We start from the raw sequence: 9,338 nt of genomic DNA on the forward strand, positions 1-9,338 counted from the left end.
ATACCTAGTGCTTAGCCTGTCAAATAGTAGACATTTGATAAATGGCAGAGTAATTTGGGTTAAGGGACTTACCCAAGGTCACATGGCTAGTAAGCATTAAGTATCTGAGCCTGGATTTAAACTCAGGTCCTCCTCACTCCAGGGCTGGTACTCTACTCACTGTGCCATGTAGTTGTCTGCCCCATTAAGTTTTTTTTTTTAACATCACGTGAAGTATAATACAGTTTACTCTAACCCTTTATATTGATTCTGTGTCTCTAATTTTAAATGTGTTTATTGTAAAAAACATATTGTCTGGTTCTGTTTCTGATCCATGCTGATATCCATTCAAATACATAATTATTCACTCTGTATTTCCCTCCATCCTATTTTTCCCTTACTATTCTGTTTCTCCCTCCGTCCCTCCTCACCAGTGATTGGCTTACAATCATCACCTCCCCCAATCTGCCTTCCCTTCCATTGTTCCCCTCTTTCCTTCTCTGTCTCTCCTCCTACTTCCCTATTGGGTAAGATAGATTTATATACCCAACAGAAAGCACATTATTCCCTCTTTTTGGATGAAAGCAAAATTCAAGTGATTCCCCTCCCCAAATTTCCTGCCACTGTAATAGGTCTTGACATGCAACTTCATGTAACAACCCCCCCCCCCCCCGCTCCTATGTCTCCCTTCCTTCTTCTCCCAGTGTAATCCTCTTTCACATCCATTGCCTTTGGTTTTGGTCTTATTTTGGATAGTGTCCCATCAAAGTCAAGTTATACTCCTACCCTCTGTCTATGCCCACACCTGACTGCCATAATAAATAAATAAATAAATACACACACATACACATACAAATATTTGCATGAATATATATATATATACATATTCATATATACACATATACATAACAAAACAGGAGATAAAGTTATCATCTTCCTGTGTAGGGATGCAAACCATTTAACCTTAATTTGTCCTTCATCCTTTCTCTTTTTTATTTACCCCTGTTGTTGTGTTCTGATTTCTACAGGGGGCTTTTGACATCTTAGTTCTTCCAATGGTCACTGATCCTTGAATTCACATTTTGGTCTGTAAATAACATCAGATAATCATTTCTGCTCCTAAGCCATGACCAAGGTCCCCAACTCTGCTGCTACCACAAACATTTTTATTCCTTGTGATCTCTCCCATGGCTGCAAGCTTCAGCTCCCCCTGGAACCAAAATCAGGCAGTCTGCTTTGTTTTGAGCAACCAGGGTCAATAGGGCCCCTGCTCTTCTGCTACAGTACTCACCAACATGCTCTTACTCCTACTCATCCACAGTCATAGCATGTGACCATGACTGGTCAGGCCACCTGGGCAGCACATCTGTCACCAGCCAGGGGATGGCACTGGCAACTTTCCCCTGATTGGCCCCACTTAATCTGTGGGCTGAAAGTTCTTGAAACTGAGGTTGCTAACACTCCTTCCCCCAGGATTTTTGATTTGTTTAACAGCATCTGACCTAAGATATCTGCACTCCAATAAATCCATACTACCATTCTGGGAGGTCAGGTATTTCCTGAAGTCCTCCCAAGTGGTCTTAGGCTGGACCACTGCTTTACACTGATATTTAATTATTTATGCCATTCTAAAATGTACTTTGAGGCATTATGTTATTTGTAGTGAAATTTGGGAGAGCTGGGTAGTTTCCTAGGTTATTCCACCACTTTTCCATAATTTGCTCACTACCTCTCTTTAAAAGGTAGCTCAGGCATACCAGACTCTCATCCCCTCATGTATAGACTATTTCATTTGTGTTCTGATTGCTCTACCTTGCCTCAATCTGATCTCACTTCAGTCCATTTTCTGACCTGCTATGAAAATCAAGTGCTTTGCTTGGAAATCCCTTCATAACTTGGTTCCTTCTTTCCAGTCTTCTTACAGGGTATTAACCTCCAAGTCCTATAAAATCTAGTGATACTGGCCTCCTCGTTATGCCTCCTATTACACTCTATTTTCTAACTCCATGCATTTCCCCTTGTATTACCCCATATTGGGCTCTCTCTCTCTCTCTCTCTCTCTCTCTCTCTCTCTCTCTCTCTCTCTCTCTTTCTTTCTCTCTCTCTCTCTGTTCATTTGGCTTCCTCCAAATCTTACCTAAAAGCCCACATTCTGTAAGAAATATTTCCTGGGTGGTGGAGCCAAGATGATGAAGTAGAAACAGGACCTCTATGTGCCTCTGGCTTCTACCTCCTCCAATACATGTAAAAAATGACTCTAAACACACTTTAGAGCTACACAACCCACAAAATGACAGAGAAAACAAATCTCCTACTAAAGGAAAGTCCACAGACCAGCAGGAAGAGAACATCTCAGAGTGTTGGGAGCCAAGCCCAGTCCTGACGGAAGCAAGGTTTTAACCTCCAAACTGTGGTGTGCAGTCCCACCTAAAGCAGACTTCACCAGAGTAAATTGCCAGCAACTGTATCAGTTTCCAGACTTCTCAATCCACAAACTTCAAAAATAAAGTAAAAGGTCAGTACGAACAGGGGGAGCATGGTCAGTTTCCTACCCCCAGACTGACCAGTAGAGGAGGCACAGTGGCTGCAGCACCGGCCCAGTGGCTGCTTCTGGTACTCCGGGCCTGCAGACTGTAGGGGGACCAAAGCACCATTCACAGGGTCATCACTCCTGCTTTGACCTGCTTGGATCTGGATCACGGTCTTGGGTGTTGGTCCTGGGGTATGCGACCAGTGAGCTAGAGTATGTGGGAGTTGTAGAGAGGGTGCCCACTAGAAGCATGAGAAGGTAAACAGGAAAAAGAAATAATAAGGAATTTATTAAAGTTGAATGATTTACATTCCTTAGGTGGAAAAACGATAATTGTATCTCATGAGACTTTTCTCAGTATGAAGATAGCTAAAGGAAATATATATGTATCTATGTATACATACACACATATATGTATACACACATGTGTATGTATAGGGGAATATATGTTTATATAAATATATTATATGTATACATATAAATTATTATATATTATATATGTGTATATGTAAGTTTATTATATTTATTATATGCATGTGTATATATATATGCATACACACACACACACACACATATATATATATGAGTGTGGGAATTTATATGTTCATGTATACATAGACAGATGGAAAAGGATGAGTTGAATCTGAAGGGATGATATCTAAAAAATAAAATTAAGAGTGAAGAGAGGAATTTATTTGGAGAAGAAAAAAGGGAGAAATAGATTAAGGTAAATTGTCTCACAAAAAAAGAGGCAAGAAAAAACTATTACAATGGAGGGGAAGAACAGGAAGTTGAAAGGAAATCTTACAACTTGATTCTCATTGAATTTGGCCTAGGGAGGGAATAACATATGCTCTCAATTTGGAATCTTCACCTACAGGAAAAAAGGGTGAGGGGATGGGGGGGGAGGGAAGGGAGGAAAGATTGGGGGAGGGGGCAGTTTGAGGCAAATGTTTTTGATAAGGGATAAGGTCAAAGGACAAATAGGACAAGTGGGGGTGGGATGGGATGGAGGGAAATAAAGTGAGGCTTCCACAATATAACTACTATGGAAATGATTTGGGTGACTACACATGTATGATCCAAATAGAATTGCTTGTCTTCTCAGGGGGGATGGGTGAAGAGGGAAGAGGGAAAGAAAATTTGGAACTTAAAGTTTTAAAAATAAATGTTTAAAAATTGTGGGTTTTTTTCACATGCAACTGGTCAGTAAGATATACAGGTACTGGGGTATAGAGACCCATCTTGCCCTACTAAAAAGCTAGGGGGGTGGAGGGAGAGGATATAAGAGACAACAGAATGGGGGAAGGGGTATTCCGTAGCTTTGCTGTTTTGGGGTGGGAGTAGGGGAAAGAATAAGTGTAATGGGAATGTAAATTTATTTTGTTGCCGTCATTCTAAGGTTGTATTGTGTAAGATCTCCCCTGCCCCTATGCCCTTTGATAGGCTTAAGTGCCCCTGGAGCCTGTGGCTGGAGGCTTGTTTTTCAGAAGATACTTTGTGATTGGGCAAGAGGATTGTAACATTCTCTGAGGCAGGAGAAGGCTATATAAACCTTGATGTAAGACTTTGTTTTCAGGCTCACTTTGAGAAGTTTTGTGTGATTTAACCAGAGGAGACTCTGGGCATCAGTTCAGCCCCCCAGCTTTGAAAACCCAGTTGTTGATGCTTCCCTCTCTGGTAACTGGCTAGGGGTGGATGTAATGGCTGAACAGTTGGAGGCCTGTCTGCTTGAAATGCTTCTCTGTCTTGTAACTTCTGTTTGTAGACTGTCTATATACTCTGAAGTTCAGGGTGCTGAATTATTCCCCTGAACTAGGTAAATTATGTTTTATTTATTAAGGCAAGATTGTTAACCCATTTTGAGTTGCTTTCCTTTAGAAAAGCAGATCTAAGAACCTGTGTAGGGAGCCACCCTGGGGATCCTGGGGTGCTTGCTGCTACACGAGGAGAGAAAAAATTGTAACTCATAATCATGTTGAAATGAATGTTGAAAACTAAAAATAAATTAATAAAAAAAGAAATATTTCCTGGTCTCCCTAAATTGTAGGCATCTTTAGTATGTCCTTTCTTGTTCATAGAGAGGTCTTTTCCATGGTGTACCCCATTAGATTGTGAGGTCTTTGTGTGTGGGAACTGATCTTTCCTTTCTTTGTTTCCCCAATCTGCAATATTAGCACATAGGAGGTCTGAATAAATGCTTTCTTACTTGACCAACAATCAATCACCATTTATCAAGTGACTATTATGGGCCAGGCTAAGCATGAGGTATGATGAAAGAGGCCAAAGATGATCTCTGCCCTCAATAAGTTTACAATTTAATGGGGGAAAAGACATACACAAATATATACAAAGCAAAATAAATGAGGATAAATAGGGAATCATTAAGAGCAGGATGAATGAAATTGAATAAAGGGGGGTTAGAGAAGTCGTGTTGGAGAAGGTGGGGTTTTACTTGTGACTGAAAAGGAAACCAGGGAGTTTGGTAGGTGGAGTGAAGGAGAGCCATCATTGCAGGTTTGAGGGTCCCCTCTCTGGCATTACAGATCAGAGAAAACTTCCAGAGCCAGAACACAGAGTATCTTGTTCCTGAGCCAGCCAGTAGACTAGTGCCATTGGACAGAAGAGTATGTGTTGAGAAATGGTTGTAAGAAGCCAGGAAAAGGTGGCTAGAATTAGACTCCATTGTCTGCATGAAGTGCCTGATGCATTAGTCCATATGTCTTCACATTATTTTTTTTTAATGTCTTAAAACTTGGATCCTTCAGAGACTATGAAATTCCTTGATTCTCAGCCATCCAGTATCATAAGAAGAATACTGATGTTAAAGAGATAATCCTTTATTTGGAAAAAAAAATTATGTTATTGAAAACACTATGTAATTCTCAAAAGCAATCTAAACTTTCCCCTAATCTCTTCAATTTTAGACTAACTTTTCCTCCACAATATGTGTTGATGACTTCAGGTCATTCAAGAAAAATATAAGAAAAAATCATAACATATGAGGAGTGGAATGCACCGTGGTGGTTGTCTAGTCCAATGCATATGAACAAAGAAATCACACTCTTAAATATCCAAAATGCAGCTGTCCAGGCTCTGCCTAAAGAGAGGCCAGGCCTCATAAGAGACGCCATCTCTTGGAGGGTCATTTGGCTAGGGAAATGTGAAGCGGTGAGAAGTGACTGTGTTGTCATCGGTGGTGTTTGTTTTGCTTTTCTCCCTGACTTTAAGCCCAAATTGTTGCTAATTCCAATTCCATCCCTCACTTCTTGTTCTGTTGTACTGGACCTTATTCTCACTCCCCTGATCCCTTTAACCTCCTCTAACCAGCAATCTCTTTTCTCCTTCATGGAAGTCAGGTTTAGCCCTGCCTAGGGAAACTCCTGGTTCACAAAAGTCAGAATGTGAGCTGACCAATCACTGATTTTATCCTCTGCAAGTTCCTGCTTAGGCAGGCTGGCCTTTAAAAACTGATGCTGTGCCCTGGCTGGGGGCGGTTTAATTTGGGTCCCAAGCAGTCACTTGGTGCCAATAAAGAGTCCACTTCTAAATAGTTACTAAATCCTTACTTGGGTCTTGCTCATGTAAGGTACAACAGTTCCAACCTCTGAATTGGAAAGGGTATTTCTAAACATCCTTCCTCGTGACAACTCTTCAAACACTAAAAGACTTTCAGGCCACCCTAACTCGTTTCCTCTCTAGCTTAAACTTATCCAGTCCCTTGAGATTCTCCTCTTATAACATGAATTCAGTTTTCATCATCTGGACACCCTAGGCTGTCAGCATCCTTCCTGAATGGTAGTACCCAGGGTAAACCTAATACTTCTCAAGAGATCAGATGAGATCAGAATGAAGAAAATACTGAGAAGTTGACGATTATGAATAAAGAGTTAATAATTCCCAAGCTGAGCATTGGCAGAAGACTAAGGTTCTGGGAGGCAGAGCTGGGGAAGGAGTATGTTCCATGAATAGGGAATTATGAAGGCAGCAAATGTAGCATTGAAATTGGAAAAAGTAGCTACTAGTCAGCTTGACCTGGAAGGTAGAGTTTGTGAAGGAAAATTATCTGAAATATGACTTACAGGGGAACTTAGAAGGTGAATTGTGGAGAGAGGGGTAGGATGGACCTAGCATATGGAGGCTTAGACTCATGTTCCATCTCTGATGCATTGTGGGGGGGATTCACAGCCAAGTTAAGCTACCTTCTCCCCAATTTTCTCACCTGCAAACTGCAGATATGGGACTAGATGATCTTCCAGCTTCTCTGATCCTCAACTCAAAACTGAGCATTCTTTCTATTAAACATGCTCCTCCATATAAGGAAATCAAAACCCATTCAGGTATCTGTAGAGCTTCTTTCTTCATCTTCCAGAAAGGAAGGGGAGAGGTTTGGCCACAGGCCAGTCAGGGTTTGATGAAAGGAAAAGAACTTCAGGGGTACATTTGCAAAACAAACCACTCCCTGACAGAGAGGACAACAGAAAGGAAGCTCTGATTGGGACAAGGCTCCACATTGAGAAAACAGGTGGACACTCTCTATTGAATTTGGTCTAAAACTAGTTTGGCCCAAAATTGCTAATACAGATGCCAATTCATGAATTTTAAGTGTCTTTTGTGCTGTTAATATGTGATGTTCCCAATCAACAAATAGAAGGAGGGAAACACTTTTCAAAATAGTGCCTTCTATTTTCTTATGGTCACCATGGTCATTCAATTATTTTTTGCATTATAAATAATTTATTTATATAATCTATAAAAGCTGATTGGCATAAACTATTATGCAAACGCTTCAGGAAGCCCTGTGAGAGAACTCCATGGAAATAATGATGCACAAAGGATTTGTGACATTCTACCCCTAGGGATGTTCAATGTAAAGTCCCTTTATCAGTACCTGTTACTCACATCTTGGTGAAAGCCCAGAATTCTTAGTATAAGAAAGTTCTCACACTAAAGGTCTTGACATCATTAAATGATTCAAATCATACCACTTAATCAGTGGAGACAACCTGAAGGAAGATGCCATACTAACCAATTTGCTATGAGATGCTAAGGGGGAAGGAGCCTCTCAGTCTGACTTTCATCTGAAAGCAACCAAAATTTGCTATTTCCCTGGTCTAAGCATGTGAGCTCCAGAAGAACAGAAAGGGTCTGTCTTTTCTATTGGTATCCCCAAGTCCTTGACAACATTCTTCAAATTACATAGCCAGAGAAGTGGAAGAGCTGAGTTGAAATCCAGCCTCAGATACTTAGTAGCTGCATAACCCTGCTCTAGTCATTTACCTTAATCTGACTCATTTTCTACTTCTATAATGTGGAGATGATAATAGCACCTATCTCCCACAGTGGTTGTGGGGGATTAAATGAGATGTGTGTAGAGTGTTTTGTGAACTCTAAAGTGTCCATAAAATGCTAGCAATTGATAAATGTTTCTTTTTTCATTCACTGATTAGGTACACCTAGGGTGGGGAATGAATTATTTAAATAAATTTAAAATAAATTATTTAAAACGTGCCTGAAAGCCACATGAGGACCTCTAGGTCCTCAAGTGCAGCTTTTTGACTGAATCCAAACTTCACAGAACAAATCCTCTAAAAAAATGATTTGTTCCCTAAAACTTGAACTCAGTCATATAGTCATAGCCAAGGACCTTGAGGACTTCACAGTCCCCAGGGAGCTGCCGTAAGTAACCTGCACAGATTCAGAAAGCTATCCACCAGCCATTTCATGATTTGAGCTCTGTTCTTCCTGACTACTTGACTGACACTCAATGACAAAATAAGTTTAAAAGAAACATAACATAAGATTATAGTTACTAACTACCAGATAGCATATTAAATGCTTAGTACATAAATAAAATTAAAAAAAAAACATTGCCAGGAATTAAGGAGCTCAAAGTCTAACAGGGGAGACAACATCCAAGCAGCTTTGTACATGCAAGGCACAGGCCTGATAAATGAGTCAACATCCCTAGAAGGAAGTGTAATGTAATGCCAAGCAAAGGCAACTTCTCAAGGTTCAGAATACCAGCATAGATGCTCTCCACTTTATTCAGTGACAAATTAAGAACAGAGAAGATTAAAATGTGACATCATTCAAAATACAGCATTTACTAAGGGTGATTAAATAATCTCCAAGTACTACCCCACCCCAGGACCTTCCATTCATTCAATCAATTACAAAGTCCCTGTTCTAAATACTACTCTACCCCTAGGCTGTACCTTCATTTAGTCCACCACAAAGCTGCTCTTCTCAAATGGAGATTAGTTTCCAATCATAAGTAAAGTACATTAATTTGTTCAATCACAGAACACAAAAAGGTCAAAAGTTCCCCACCCCTGGATCACAATTGAATCTACCCCAGAGTTACATCAAGTTTAAGCACAGCACTTAATACCCAAATGGAGGTCTTTTCTTCATCTTGACAGGAGGCAAGTTCTCAGAAATCTTTGTTTCTGGGGAGACAAAGCTTAGCAAGGCCACAAGATACATTGTCAGTCTCTTCATAAATTCATTCTCTGTCTGCAGAACAGTCCTAGGACCCCTGAAAACATTAGCAAAACCCTCTCCCAGAATTTCTGTAAACATACAACAAGAAAATCCTTCTTCAGGGATTCTGAACCAACAGAAAGGTTCCCAGACCCCTGCAACAACAGCACTGTCCTTCACCAGTGGACAGTACTCACTCTCTGTCTACAGGACAGTCTCAGGGGCTCTGAACCAACAGCCAGGTTCCAGAACTTCTTCAACAACAGGACTGTCTTTCACCAGTGGACAAATCTGGCAAAACGACGTCAAAACAGACAGACAAAGTACCAGCAAAACAGCCATG

This window comes from Petaurus breviceps, unplaced genomic scaffold, assembly GCF_028583685.1.
Source record: "Petaurus breviceps papuanus isolate PSGF00001 unplaced genomic scaffold, PetGlider_PUasm1.0 208, whole genome shotgun sequence".
Taxonomy (NCBI): domain Eukaryota; kingdom Metazoa; phylum Chordata; class Mammalia; order Diprotodontia; family Petauridae; genus Petaurus; species Petaurus breviceps.